The sequence below is a fragment of the Scatophagus argus genome, chromosome 11, assembly GCF_020382885.2.
Source record: "Scatophagus argus isolate fScaArg1 chromosome 11, fScaArg1.pri, whole genome shotgun sequence".
Taxonomy (NCBI): Eukaryota; Metazoa; Chordata; class Actinopteri; family Scatophagidae; genus Scatophagus; species Scatophagus argus.
This window is the reverse complement of record NC_058503.1, coordinates 2,962,790-2,979,151: the sequence shown is the minus strand read 5'-3', so window position 1 is coordinate 2,979,151 and position 16,362 is coordinate 2,962,790. Positions and strand designations below refer to the sequence as shown.

General features: G+C 38.9%; 1 long non-coding RNA gene across 1 annotated transcript in view; it reads left to right on the top strand.

Annotated features, from left to right (window-relative positions):
- LOC124067328 overlaps positions 1–14,869 on the top strand; it is a 50,628-nt gene extending 35,759 nt beyond the window's left edge. The window contains exons 2-5 of the long non-coding RNA XR_006844740.1: positions 720–913; positions 8,088–8,215; positions 13,410–13,496; positions 13,738–14,869. This is a non-coding gene — a long non-coding RNA (uncharacterized LOC124067328). The remainder of the gene's footprint in view (positions 1–719; positions 914–8,087; positions 8,216–13,409; positions 13,497–13,737) is intronic.
- Positions 14,870–16,362: the final 1,493 nt, after the last annotated feature.

The window sequence follows — 16,362 nt, the reverse complement described above, 5'->3', positions numbered from 1 at the left end:
GCTGTTTCATTCATTGTTGGTATTCATTAATCTGTTCATTAACTTGATTAACAAGATTTGAATGTAATGTAATGTTAAATATTCAAAGCCATAATATTGAAGCTGATTTCATTACAGATACTTTGAATCTTAATACCTTGGGCTGATAACTGTCTAATGCAGGCTAATGTAGCTGATGAGATGGTGTGCATGTAACCTTGGTAATGATAATGTTATTATTATAACTGTTTCATTTAACATCAGGTTACAAATGTTGAATTCCTTTGCCTAATAGTTAAATTCACATATTCATCTGTTGTTATTTACTGTTTGTGTAATTTTTAACTTTTTATTGCACTGAAATTTATTTTCATTTTGCCTGTTTTAAAGACTCAGGAATGCTCACACATCCTACATCCATGGACCCTATTTTTCTCAATGGTAGCGCAATTAAGTTTTCGTTTGGAAAATGCACCATATTTTGGTACCTTTGACATGAAATGACAATGTGTACCAGCCACCTCTTAACACAGAATGTATCAAATCTTTACATGAACTTCATCTGTTCCACCCTTAGTTAAACCAGCCCTCATTTAGTAGTTTTGTAATAACCTTGACTTTTGAACACGTTGAGCATTCTTGATAATCAAGGTTTTCGGCGTGAGCAGTCATTATATGACAAACTAGACTGATGATGCTTCCATACACACAGGCATATGCTCTCTCTCTTTGAACTTCAGGGCTTTGGAAACAGATTGACTACTGCTGCCATTGACAGACCCAGCTACACTTTCCCTGCAGCAGCTGGCAGAGCACAGAAGAAGTAATGTGACATCCCTCTTCTGGCTGCTAGAAGAAGCCTGGAACAGCTGAGGCTTTTTCATCTGTTACCCTGCATCTAACAACAAGTCCCTGCAGCCTACCCTGTCGCAACGTATGTGTTTCAGCTTCACACTTTGATAATTTCTCATGTTAGTCTATCTCTTTGAACAGAAACTTATTGTTTTTTTGCCTCTGTGGGCTATCCTTGTTTTCATATAAGCGTGCTGTTTCTTTGATTCCAACATCAGTCATACCCAGATTAACTTGTTTGTTGATGTATGGATCACTCACCAACCCAAAGAAATCTGAGTCTCTGTCAGATTGGGGTCACTTGAATATTTTAGCATTTAAAATTATAAAAGCAGCTCGGCAGCATCCTCTGAAGTTCACATTTATTCATATTGTCGCCACAGTTTGATTCCACTGAATCCAAATTATTTTATTTGCCAGTCAAGCGGCAATTTGAAACTAGTAGATCAAAGAGTTACACCAGCAATTCATTCATATGCATGAAAAGAATTTTAAGATAAACAAAAAGTATTCATGTAAGCACAAAAATTAAAATACAGTTAGGTTAAACGTCCCGTGTTTAGAATTTAGTGACATCTGGTGGTTGGATTACAGATTGTAAAGAGCTGAACACCCCTCATCTCACTCTCTAAAACTCAAAAGACCCCCTCTAGACCTAATGTTTGGTTTGTCTGTTCTGGGCTACTCCAGAAACATGGCAGTGCAACATGGTGGACTCAGTGGAAGAGGTATAAATGAATTATTCTAAGTTAACGACAATGCAACGTTTCTTAGTACACACAAACAAAAACATATCTGTGAGGATTATTTTCCATTTTTGACTGTAAATCCTACACACTAACCAATTAACATGACTGACAGAGCTTAAGTCTAGACTGTCAGTATTTTAATATATTGGAATTGTTTGTTTGTTTAATTTAATTTATTTATTTAATTATTAAGTGTATAAATAAAGAAAATACCGGTTTTTCCTTGGTAGAACCAAATTACCTGAGCTTGTTTTGTCACTGTTTTTGATGATCCACTGGAGTAAAATTTGCCGGGTCATTGCAGCTACTTTAGTAAAATGCTGAATTCACTGGATGTGGCAAAGGCCCATTTAAGCTTTACTGGACCCAAGTTAGCTGGGCTCTTAGAACAACACGTTTAGCTTTCAAGTGACAAGCCCCTCTATAGGCTATAAGAATTATGACTGGAGTAAAGGATGAGGTCAAGTGATATGTTATATATGTTATGATAGAGTGGTAGATACAGTGGCTAAACCAAGCCATACTTTAGCCAGGCCTGTGCAATGTGATACAACTAATTTATTTATTGTTTACTTTAAAGGACTTGCTGGTGCTTTTTCCAGGATGTGTGAGGTAGAATATTGGAAGCTTTTATGACTGGGTCTTTTCTTTTGATTCCTGAACAACATGCATAAACACAGTATGCAAAAATCACGGTCACCCTACAAAAAACATGAACCCGACTTTTAACACACCAAAGTAATGCCATTGCTTACCTCAGTGTTATAAAGATGAAGGAGAAAATGATTTTTGTTGCTTTCCGGAGTGCAAGTGTTTTGGCATGCCATGCCTTCACACTTATGGATGTATTACTCCAACTGTACTTCCTCACCAGTACTTGTAGAAACACTCCCACGCAAATACAGGACCTAGCAGCTGAGATATGGAGAGATATTTGTAATCTGTTTGCCATGACAGTTTTATGGTTTTGATGCAGCTTGATATGTTGACAGTGGCTGGGGTGAGGGGGGCTCTTTGTATCTATAGCTCTTCAAAGAGATTTAAAAATACAGATAAAGACATTAGCTGACAATAGCAGCATCTCACACACACACACATTTTGGGAAAATGCAGTGGTACAATCAACTAATAGATGTAAGTAAAACAAGTTTATGGTTGGACTTTAGTTTCACACAGGATATGCGCACAAAAATGAGATGTCCAGAGCAAAATTACTGAAGAAGCCGATTTGTTATTCATATTCCACTTGGTGATACCAAGCTAGTTAATGGGCCAAAGACCACTAGCAGGTGCAGAAGTTATGGCTCTTGTCTGCTGGGAACAAAACAAGAGAGTCGGCTGATGTTGTCACGGGGCGACAAAGTCAGCATGATGACTGAGGTTCTCCAGCCTTGAAGAAGTAGCCATTTTAATCCAAACCATTTTCTGTAAACCTAACCAAGTGGTTTTGTTGCCAAAACCTTAACCACAGCATTTTCACACCATAAAAATATTTGTATTTACAACTGTGGGTTGGGAGACATTGACAAACAATGCTGTCCTCTTGATAGGGACTTCAGATCAGGAAGATATTGGATCTGTTTCAACAAAGTCTGTTGTTCAGGTGTGCAGAGATAAACACTGTATTATTGTCAGTTTAGATGACAAACAGTCATTCACTGACTATTGGCTGTGGAATGCATGCTTACACCTGGAGTATTTGTACTGTGAGCTCTTTGTGCGGACATGGTCTGGGCTCCTCCCCTATAGAGCTTGTGGAGACGTTCTATGAGGGAGAGCTGCCACTTCTCTTTTGTTTTGTTTTTTGGATAGTTGGTAGAATGTTAGTTTAGTATGTTAACTTTATTTTTGGGTACTTTATTTGGGTCATGGGTTCTCCCAGCAGTTCAACTTAAGCTTCCATATCTGGCAATTACAGAATGAGAAAATATACAGTCTGACTCCTTGTATTCTTCACCTCACTTTGTGTTACTTCTCTCCCCTCTTTGTTTTTTTGTTTGTTTCTTTTTACATTTTCTTCTTTTTTTCTTTCATTAAAAAGTAAACCAAGGGGACACATCAGCTAATAAAAAAAGCTGTGTATCTAAGGAGGAACCAAACATATTGTCACATATTTTAGAAAAATGTATAACCAGTCTCATAAAATTGGTGCTATTGGTTTGATAATTCAAAATAAATGTAGTGACTCACTATTTTACATTATAGGAGAAAATATGAAAGCAAGGGATGTTTTTCTTTTGTGAATAAATTAAAAGACTGCAGTCCTCCTTCGGTATTGGCACTTGACTGAAAATTATCATTCTTCTGTGACTGTAAACAAAATCATTAGTGGGCTTCTGTAGTCTGTGTAATAGAGCTACTGATTACTTGTTTTGGCGTTAGCAAAGACATCAGCCTTGGAAGAATATTGGCATTAGTGCTGGGTAGAACCCGTTCTGATCAATTTTCTCTTAATGACTTCTCCACCTCTCTCTCTTTTCTTCATTCCTCTCTGCTGTCTGCTGAGCTTGCTCTTCTGCGTCTTTGCTGGATAAGAGGACTGAGAATGGAGAAGAGCCAAACTGATTCGTCCATGAACCTTTAAGGTCAAATAATATTTTTGAAGGCAGACACAGAACATTAACCACAACAGTTGCATTGCACTTTTCTTTCTGTTGTGTCGGGTTGATCTGCTGAGGATGAGATCATTATGAAAAGTATTTTACTGCGATCATTATTTGAAATTGTATTTGTTATGACTAATGTACCCTCTCAAAATATGAGGCTTTTTCTTATGAAAATATTATCCAGGGCGTATCGTTTTTCATATGTTGACTGGTTATTTTCTTTGAGAAATGAAAACCTGTAGTTTTGCTCTCTCTCTCTTTCACACACACACACACACACACACACACACACACATAGACAAACACACACGGTGAAGAAGCAGGTGTAATCTATGACTGAAATCAGTGCGCTGCATACTTACTATTCATGGTGTCAGGAGTTTAATACAATCCCAGCTATGTAATAACTCTGAGCTTTAAGTTTTTTTCATTAGTTTTTTATCAGCTCAAGTTTTTTTTTCTTAACCTGACTTCCCATATCTTACAGGTGTACATGACACAGTAGCCGTTCCCGTCCCCCCCAGCCTTCTTTACAGTGTGATGTGTGGAGTGCTGCGGGGTGCTGTAAGCAGATTTTGTTGGTGATACATGAACAGCAGCTCAGCAGCAGCAGCCTGCTCCGAGCTCCTGCAGTGTTTGTCCGCAGGGGAAAAACAGATGAGGTTGACTCAGGGGTCATCAGCTCCTCCTGGGTAGGGTGCAGATGATCATCCTCCTCCTGAGCCGCTCCGCTGCTCAACAATCCCAGCACAATTCCAAAACCAAGAGGCGAAGGAGTAGTAGTCTTTTTCTCACCCGGTTCTGCCTGCAAGACTATGAACTTTCATGGACTGGTTGTAAAATGAAAGGTTACATGAATATAAATATGTAATGCTTTTATTGATAGATGTGACTCCCATCTATTTTCCAACATTGTGAGTTGTCAGTCGCCCCCCCACAACCCCCAACAAAAAAAAAAAAAAAGAAAAAGAAAAATTCCAAGTGCAATGTGCATAAGAGTACACAGCTGAAAATGGGTGTTCAGTGGTTAAAGGAATGTAGCTTGTATTTATTTTCTTTTGGTCAACAGTGTTTTTCTGTGCCAGCAAGAGAATAAAGCTTAAATCCCTAGTGACAGCACACTGCTGCCAGCTGCTGACATGGGTCAGTAAAGGTTAACTCTTTCTCTTTAACTCCACACACCTCACACTGTTGTGCACTGCAAGTCACTTTAAGCTGCATGGCTCAACTGAAAAACTTCTCCTGCTGCGTTAAATTTGAGACTTAACTGAACTCAGGTTGAATCAGTAGTTCAGTGTTGTCTCTTGTGTTTCGAAAATGTAAAACCAACTGAGGTAAGTTCTAAAGTAAAGATACTACAGCTGAATCAACATTTGTTCATCATGAAGAACTTCAGGTTGCTACAGCTCCTGTTGAAGCCATTTTGCACCAGGCCTAAAACAAAGTCAGTGTGAGGCTTCTTCTGTCAACTCTAGAGTGCGCATACTAGGAACTGAATGATACACTGTGGTTAGCACTGTTTTCATTATTGTTATGCAAATAAACAACAATAACTTTACACTAAAAATCACACATAGAACAAATATTTGTATTTTGTACATCTGCTGCATCCACGGTTTCTGAGTGAAGCGCTGCTGTCGTGAATACCAATCCCTGGTTTCTGTAACAATACAGATATAACTTACATGCTACCTTCAACCGATACTCTGCAGCCTCATAACAATGTGTGAGAATCTTGAAAACATACGTATGTCTTGAAGTAAACATGCATGTTTTTACCACACAGCAGTCTGCTCAGCACAAGCGAGTGTGCACGAGCCTTGCACAGGTTACTCACAACAGCAGCGCGCCAGTTAACGTAACCTGAAACAGAGACAAAAGGCTGCTAAGTCCTGCTTATAACATGCTGTTGAAATGGGATGATTCATGATCACAAACAGCCGAGCAGACAACCTTTCTAATACAGCCCAAACATCAAACGAGTGCAATAGCACATGAAATTAGCAAGTCATACTGATTTCCAGAAAATGCAGAGACAGGTGATTAGGGGGCCGACTGGCTGAGACACTAAGACCACCCCTATTGCAAGGGTGAATATTCAGGAGGAGTGAGTTTATTTAACTCATAATCTCAGGTGAAAAGACACAGCCAGTTTTACAGTGGTCTCATAATAATAATTAGACATTTTAGGTTAATGTAAACTGAAATAATGAGGGAAAATGTTTTAGCTTTACACCACTCTTACTGTTCATAACAGCCTAGTCTGTTCTTCTGATTAACGATAGCTCCACACAAATTTGTCCCTGCAACATTTCTTCTGCAGAGCTCTTCAGCAGGTACAAGACATTAGGTAGACTCTCATTGTCGATATTGTGCGTAAATCATTTTGCCAGATTTTCATCCTGCAAGCAGGCATCAGTGCAAATTAAAAATGTAGGAGGAGAGGGCTGATCAATGGTTAATGGTCCAATGGTTATTATTTTTTCTTCTGCACTAGAAGAAGCTTCTCAGGCAGATTTATATTGTATACTTCCTGTAATGTGAGCAAATGTAATTTTAAACTTGTTATGACCTTTTTATTGTTGCCATCTACATTGTTACCATCTGGGAATACTTTATGATTCGAAGACAAAGACGGACATAAGAGCTATGCAAATCCATACTCATATGGTAGTTGCAGTAGTTCAATTGATGTTCTTTCATCTACAGAGCTGAAAATAATGTAAAGTGCAGACTTGGCCTGAAGACGAGAGCACATGTTAGGTCTACAGAAAGACAAAGGCTGTGAGATGAATGACTACAGAAGTATGCTAACTAAAACCAAGTCAAAATAGTTGATTACACAATAATTTTAATCCCTTTAGCAGATTTATTGTATTTTGAACTTTTTATATACTCACTGACTTGTCTGGTGCCAACATCTGGTCTATGTGGGTTACAGAGATCATATATGGCAGGGGATCTTGTGATTTCTGAACAGACTGCTCTTGTATGAGGCTGGTCAGTCAGCACTATTTGGATGCTTTGTTTTACTTGCTGACGGTACAATCATTATTTTATTAGGAGTTTTTATATTGCCAAGATGTGAATGTTCTGAACCGAGAGAAGTGACTGCTTTATCTGGCATTCACGACATAGTATTACTCATCCTATTTTAGGTATTTAGTACAGTAAGAACAGCTCAGTAATTTAGTGTCTTTTATACTGCAGCAGAGTCCAAAGTGGTAGCTTGAAATCTCACTGACACATGTGCTTTGCTTGAGAACGCACCCTGTTCCGAGGGTCCTTATCTTTGTTCCCAAACCTCCCTCACAAGCTACAACAAGTCCTGTTGACTTAGCGTCATCCTCCTAACACCTAGGTCTCTAAGCTCTCACGGGAACGAGATAAAAATGCAGCCTGAGAAACAACTCTGAACAACTTTTGTGGTTTTCTGCTGAGAGCCGTTGGCTTCGCACTGAATTTATTTTATGACTCTTGTTCACTCTCTTGCTGCTATGCAAAGCCATAATGGTAAATGGTTGTATTTATATAGCCCTTAACTTAAGTGTTTTGCAGTTTTCCTCTAATTCATCCATTCAAACACACACACACACCAGCAGCATGCTCCTATACAATGAGCATGTTTGACTACATATAGGCCCGGCCTTGTTTTGAGCTCAAACCTTTTTTTTTTTTTTTTGCTGTGAGCAAGATATTGTTTTTATTTGCTCCCCGAGCGCTTGCCGCTGCCCACAGCTCCCGTGTGTGTTTCACTTCATGTAATTTGCTGGGTGTTGCATGTGTGTGTTCAGCTGAGGATGGGTTAAATGCAGAAGACAAATTCAGTGTGTGTATGTAAAAATATATATACTGTCAATAAAGCTGATTCTTCTTCTTCTTCTTCTGTTTGCCTTGGCAGTGTTGTTCTGGAACCTGGGCATTGCGTAATGTGCTCCAAGCACTGTGGACGTTTTGACTTTGTCCTTCCCCCTGATCCTACTGGGACAACACCGTCTCTGTGGTCCACGATCAAGTCTCAATCTAAATGTAAGTAAATTAAGATATACCTTTCTCATATGGTCATATATCTGACAAAATGATGGACATCACAATGTTAGTGAAACTGCTATGGCAGTGTATCATTAGTGGTTGCTACTGGCAACAGAGTGTTCAACAATTTTGTCAGCAGAATGCAATTTTATATATTTATTCAAGGTGCAAATTTGAGGTACTTATTAGGTAGTGTTTAGTAAATAGTACTACTTGAGTGTTTTCATTTGATGATACCTTATACTTCTACTTCACCACATTTCAGAGGATAATATTGTACTCTTTATTCTGCTACATTTATATTACTAGGCACTTTGCAGATTATGATTTTACAGTAAAAAATCATCTTACGTGATATTATGTACATCATACATCATGTTAAACATTAAACTATCCAAATGTATGTATTAAAATTTAAAATCAGTTCAACAGCCAGAGCCAGAGCCAAACCAAGGCACACTGCAGCTCAATAGTGTGTGTCTTAACCACTAAGCAAGCAGGATGCCCCCAGCATCTGCAGATTCAAATTAAAATCCAGAGCTGAGAGTAACAGGGCGAGCCATGGCTGGTGGCAACATGACACAGTGAGAGCACTTTTTTCCTTAATCCATTCTGAATTGTCTCAATTCAAATTCCACACTAAATTATCTTTCATTTTTCACCAAGGTCATCTGAAATTAGTCCCCTCTTTGTCAGCATCTATTCATGTATTCATGTGGCCTCTTACAAAGGTTCCTGTGCCTTATTGCTTTATGCTTTTCTTCCTCTTTATCCTTCATTAGCAATGTGTGCAACATGCAATAACCCAATTGATTACATCAACAAACTGGATATATATGTATATATATATATATATATATATATATATATATATATATATATATATATATATATATATACGTACTGTTCTGCTTGTGCTTTACAGCTATTACCACATTACCACCCAACACAGAGAGGATAGAAAAGTTGGACAATTATTCACACTTCCAAGTGTAAAAATGCATACAAAAGACAGCCGGAAATCTCTTTACTGCTAAAATAAATTGTAAGCTTGCTGGCACATTCATGCTAACACTCAGTTAGCCTCTGCAACGTAAATTTGCCTATTCACTTAAATACTCATGAGGTCTTGGAGCCATTATTCTCTGCTGAAATAATTTTACTTGAAATGCATCACCTTTATGTGGAAATAAGCCCCCTAATATTCCACACAGAACTACATAATGTGAGCAAAATTATGGGCAAAATGTTCTCAGAGGCCTCTAGGTCAACATAAATTTCTGGAGTGTTGACATTTTGCACTAATCAAAATGTAGCCTCAGAAAGAACACCTTTCTTCCATGATGTCTGGGTACTGTCACACTTAACAGGGTAAAGGCTGCTGGTACGTTTTGGAGATGTATCATACATAGCAATATTATTGATCATGTTATGAGACTTGGTGATTTAACTCAAATAAGCCTTTTACTACAAATGACCATTAGTAGTGCTAACAAGTATTGTCTGTGTAGTACATTCCTCTGTACCATACATCTCCATTGTCATCTGAAAAGTTTAAAAACACATTTTTCCAGACAGCCAAGCAGAATTAGGTAAAGTAAGCAAAGTGACACAAATTGGATTGTTTATTATAGCAAATTGGGATGTTTTCAAAGTGACCTTTATTGTCTGGACACAGTACGCTGGCCATCTGCACCATACTGTCTTTCAAAAGACTTGCTGTGTTTTGCGAGCTTGTATGGCATCATGTATGAAGGAGCACAGTGTCAGGGCTTTAATGCTGAGTTAGTCACATGGTATGCATGATACCATGCTGATACATTCAGAGTCTCTGAGTCTAAATGCAGACAGCCCCCGCTATTGAAACCAGTGAAATAGCGCTACAGACTCATTGTAGTCATTCACCTCAACATTTAGAAACTTAATGCTGCCTTTCCTTTGGGCTGAACTGAGATGGTCCAGACGCCAGTTCTGGTCCTGGGGCTGGATTTTGCCCATGTGTGCACTCCCGGAGCACCAATCTGAATTGGAAAATAGTACTCTAGTACTATAAAATGCACAATTTACTCCTGCTAGAGTGATGTTAAAACTACAGAGACCATATATTTTGGGGAAAAAAAATCACCTTTGTCAATAAATAAAAAAATAAATCTTTATTACCTGTTTTTGAAGACTTACACATTCACGTCAGTAATCAGTCTGAGTATTTAGAGGGCAGCTCATTGCTAGTTTTGCCTATTGACGGTGAAATCAGGGTTTCTGAAGAGACTTTCCATAACACGTAACTTTATCTTTACAAATGATCTGACCAATGATGCCGTGGCCTCATGCATGATGACCAAAAAAGGAAATAAATTGAAGAGTATGAACTGCACACCATCTTCTAAACGCCTCCAATCCTCTGATTCACTCAGTGACTCACCAAGACAGAAGCTTTCGCCCTGAGGTTGGAGACTCTTATATCAGTAGGCCACAAACTCATGGCTCTCAACACAAGGATTTTGCTTGTTAAGCTACTGAAAAAGGGACATTGACTTGTTAAAAAATACAGGGAAGTTTTATTTTTCCATTTGACAGCCATCTCCCTCCAACCACTACACACTATTAACCCAAAAGAAGGAACTGAGATGAGCCAACCATTGACCTGTCCCCCTTGAGATACTGAAAAAGATTCTGATTTTTATTTTCCCAAAAGGAGAACACTTCCTTTATAAAATAGTAACAATAATAAAAGTTGTACATTGATGTCTGTGACAACCTGATTGCCTCATCAGATCTGTTTCAAGAAAGATATCCATTTAAACAAATGATCCTCAGACAACTTATTAGATAATTACAATTAGATCAAGCCTTAGTCTGACATTTTGTCTCAATAGTGATCTGTTTATTACTCTTCTGTATATTTCACTTCAGGTGTCCATATTTCTACTGTCTTCTCTCCCTCTTTCTCTCACTCCCACACAAACCACCACACCTGTGGATATTCACACATCAGGTGCCTATTTTCATCACCAGTGCATAAGCCCTCTATATCCAGAATCCAAAAGACATTAGCACTGAATGCATCAATACAGACCAAGAATCATTCCATGAGGATTGTGTTTTCAACACTTTCTCAATAACAAGGTATCTTTCCTTGATGGCTTCCCTGCTGAGTTCTACAAACATTTCATTTTGAATTTATCTTGTTAAGAACTGAGCTGAATAGCAGCAGAACTTAGTCTTACCGCCTCTCTTCCTTCAGTTGATGCTGTGCCAAAGATGCTGGGGACTGCATTTAAACTGACTCGACTGACCTAACACCATACAACATTACAAATAACAACAAGAAACAGATGATGAAGAAGAAGAACAATAATGGTCATTGTGTCATGTAAAATGCTAGTTAACTGGTTATTGCCTAATTTCATTGTCCGACTTGTGCTAATCAAGAAACAGCTGTGACTGATGTCAGAGGTCATATGCGCATCACAGGTTATTCTGTGCAAGCCTTTCTGTGTTTATTTATAACCAGGACGTACCCTTCGTAAAACTGTGACTGGAAATGCAAAATTTCAAGCCTTTTTCTGTCAGTTCCATTTCATGGCATACAGTTCTTTGATTTCTATTTTTTCAAATTGAGGAGCAAAAGTATTTCTAAAAAAAAAGTCCTGTTACACGGATTAGCTTACTGCAAGCTTTCTGCTAGGCATCATCTCAACTTTTGTGATTAAAAAGTGGATTGTTCTGGTTTCTGTGTGGAGTGGGTGGTCTATGACAGTAATGCGAATCTTTCATGGCATTTCAGTGAAGCTGCTCACATGCAAGTGAACAGGAGCTAATGGTTGTATGTGTGGCTCCAGCTGTAGAAACTACAATATATATCTTTCATTTAAGGCAGTACGGCTGGCAAAAACCTTGCCAAAATGGCACCTGACCTCACCTTTTACTTTCCATTCTTTTTCAAGTGATCAACCTCAGAAAAGTTCAGGGTCATTGCTTGGTATTTGAACACTTAATTATAAAGGTCTTCAACTTATGGTCCCTGAAGTAGCCTTGCACGAAAGCTTCATACTTTGTGACGCCATTGCAAGCCCTCCAACTGCAGCAATGAAGACCACTGTTCTTGTTTACTCCAATGGCCTAGGAGGGAAATCTCAAGTTTGTCATTTGCTTAAACTCATATAAGACTTTCTTGAATATCTTCACCAATTAAACACAATTAACAAAGCTTTGAAAATATCTATTTCTCTAGTTAGTGTGACATTTAATTCTGACATACTTTAAATGTTTGTAAAAACCTTAATTGTTTATGATGTTGGGCCACTACTTGCCATCAGAGCACCTTGCCATTGCTTCTACAAGTTTCTGGAACTCTACTGGAGGGATGGAATGCCATTCATCTAGAAGATATTCCATCATTTTGTATTTTGCAGAGGGTGGTGGACAACACTGTCTAAGTGTGTTTGATTTGGGTTAAATCTGGCAACTGCTAAGGCCATAGCATATGATACACATCATTTTCCTACTCATCAAACCATTCAGTGAACCCTCATGCCCTATGGATGGGGACACTGTCATCCTGTAAGAGAGCACTCCCATCAGGCTAGAAATGTTTCATTATAAGATAAACATTGTGCTCATGTGCAATGAGCCTTTCATCTATTGGCACAAGTGGACCCAAAGCCATGCCAACAAAATGCCCCCCACAGCATAATGGTTCCACTGGATCTCCTCACTGATGGGGTCAAGGATTCTCCTGGTGTACACAACAAATGCTCATGCAGTCATGTTGAGATTATGGTGACCATATCACATTCTTCTACACCTTCCATATGAAAGGCACTTCCTCTGTGCTATTTGTACTACTGATCTCTCAAATGTTCACTCATCTTTGTAATAAGGGGTTTATACACTGCAACCCCACTATAGAATCCTTCTTTTTGTAATTGTCAACAGACTGTCCTTGCTGACACATTGAGATCATTGACATCCTCAGTCACCTGAGAAAGAGGAAGAGTTGCTTTTCTGTTTTTTTTTCTTACATAGCTGTCTATACCTGTGCATAGTAGTTATAGCATTACATGCAGTATAAACCGAAAGACAGAAACAGTGTAATAACTGCTGGCATGGACCTGGACCGGGACCTGGAATCCAGTATTCATGTTGAATTAACCACTGGCAGTTGAAGTTGATCTTTGTTTTCTTCCAGGAAGGGTCATGTCACTAGAGCCAAATATCTTCTGCCTGTCCAGATGTAAAGAGTGAATAACTTCACCCTGGCAGGACTTTCCAAAAGGTCTGTTTTCAGTTAACTACATGTGTACAAAAGGCCAAAATACAAAGAAGAATTTATGTTTTATGAAATTTTGTGGACAAAGCCCAAGACAAATCAACCACAACAAAAAACTGAAGCCTTAAAGCTCCACTGTCTCATTCTCCACTTGTTTCAGTCACAACCTGTTATGTTCTCCTTTCAACAAATCACTTGCAAGTCAAATCAAATTGTAAAGGTGTTCTTCTTCTCCGCTGTCATTCAGCTGTTATTTCAGCTCTGTGACAATTTGCAGCCCACCTCCAGCCTCTCGCCACCACTACCATGGGTGGTCATCTCCAATCAAACCCCGCAGTTACAAGTTTCTCTTCCATGAAGTCAGTGTCACTCCCCATCACCACCACCAGGATCTAGGCTCAGGGAGGGAGGTGTCCTTCGCACTTCATTTGTCATTTTAGTTTCCTGAGGTTATCTACTTCCTGCCAGGGGCTAAGCACCGCAGTTTTTTTCAATAAGTTCATTTTATTTGAATTATCTCATTCTCTTTTATTTTTTATAAGCCTCTTCTGACTGAAATGTCAGTGTGATTTTCAGTGAGATTTTCTTACATCTGGGACAGAACCTGCAAGTTCTGGTTTCACTTTGGTTCTCTATTTGGCTTCCATACAAAAAATAGCCTAAATACACCTTCAAATTAACCCCCAAATCTACAATGACACATTAATGTTTCTGTGGCACCAAAAATGTACACACACTGTTTTGGTTGCATTGCATTACACCCTAAACTTTGCTGTGTTAGATTTTCTCTAATGCAAACTAAACCTCTTCTGCTTTTGCTGCTTCACATTAGCAAATGCCAGTGAACCGACAAGATGCAGCAACACACACCAAGTGATTTGTGCAGCAGATGTATCCTGCAGCAGTCAAAAAAAATGGAATTTAATTTTAGCTGAATTTTAAATATTGCAGGGAGGAACAGCACAAACAGTAACAGCCACAGTGAGTTAAAAAGGGCTCCAAGATGACAGGGTCTTACTGTAGTTTATGACGAGCACACCTCATCACTGTCTTCACATTATACAGCCTGACCCATCACTGTCTTCTAAAAATGAGTTTTATACATAAAACTAATTTGTTTTCCTAATTATGGAATTTAGTCACAGCTTGTCTCACAGGTGTGCTAAGTGACTATGTAATTTACTGACAACAAAATTATTACAATGAAATAGGCGGGAGGAATGTGTAAAGTCAGTCATGTAGGGGGTGAACGAGTCAGTACACACATAGAAACACAAAGTGTTTATGTACTCATCCTTCTGAGTTATTTCTGAGAGATTCTAGGCTGGAAATGTTTTGTTTGGAAGGTGCATGTTGACCTCGGATAATTAACAGACTGTGAACTGTTTGTCAACAATGCATGGGCAATTCATTCTACATGAGGTGAATTGAACAAAAGAACTGGCTTGCAATTGTAATGATTAAATACACCAGTTCGGCCTACTTTCTGAAGAGAGTATTGAAAGATTTGTTTAACATAAATGTATTATTTACACACACACACACACACACACACACTGTGTAAGTAGGTTAAATTCAATAAGTATAAAGAAAGACCATCCATCCCCAAAGCCTATACAAGACAAAACAAGACAATAACAATATGATGGAAAATCACCTAATCATAATTTACTTATTATCTATCTAAGACTATAGTCTTCGCTTGCATTATGGGAGATGGTAATCAATGTTCAGACACAGCAGGCAGAAAAAAAAGTGTTCCTCACATTCTTTCAAAAAAATACTCAATATTTAGTATAAAATATTAAAGTGCAACAACTAGCATTTCCATTCCATTACTACTGTGGTCCTACCACCGAGCTGTCACTGAGACAGAGTCCAGGTTATCAAATCAAAGATTTATTAAACAATAGCAGACTCAGGCTACTGTGGACCCACATCAAACACCACTCATAAGAGTCTTTTCAGAACCAAGAGTCTTGAGGCACACTGACTGAGCTGGGTACATTTTATAAATGTCATACGGTAGACTACTGTTACTGATCACATATTACAAGAGAGAATAGTAAGACAGGCTGAAGTCTGAGGACTCCACTCCCTCCATCCATGATTTGCCGTGTGGGCCATAAGGTCCACTTCCATGCCCAGTGGATAATGGGTGCCTCCTTTCGCCTCAGCTTCCCTGCCCCGATAGGCAGCCTTCTCCAGGAGCTCTCCGAGATAATCAACAAGGCGTCTGCTACAAGACCCTCTCTATTCTGCCAGCACAAAAAGTCAGCCTTGGGTTTTTACCTGTTCCCTCCTGTAGCCAATATTGCCTTTATTGGCCAAGGATGGAGCTCAGCCCACTGCAACAGTAGGAGTAGGAGGCAATGACAGTTTGAGAGGACATAAAACACAAAAACATTGTCCCTTAATGACCATTCTTCCTAAAAAAGATGCTGTCTGTTTGTGAATGTATCATTTGAGCCACAGCTGTAACACATATCTCCCACAATGTGTGAACTAGCAGCCCCTAACCTTGATAAGCAGGAAGCACAGTCTCACTTCATCCATGCAGCTCATCTTCTCTGTCATACACATTCAGAGTACCTCACAAATGTTTTTTTTTTTTTTCCTGAAAAAGACAAAATTTATGGTAATGAACCCAAAGCATTACTCAGAGTGCTGACACATACAATAGACATCTGGATGGGCAAGGTGACCTGCTGAGGTCACTGCTCGTGTTTTTTCCAGTTTTGTGGAAGGTGCGCTTCAGACAACGAAACTAGTTTCACATCTGTCAGGTCTGGGCTTCACAATAAACTGACATAAAATCTCTCCTCTTCCCTCCCAGATTATTGTTTATCTGTGAGTGGAGTTAAACTTGGCC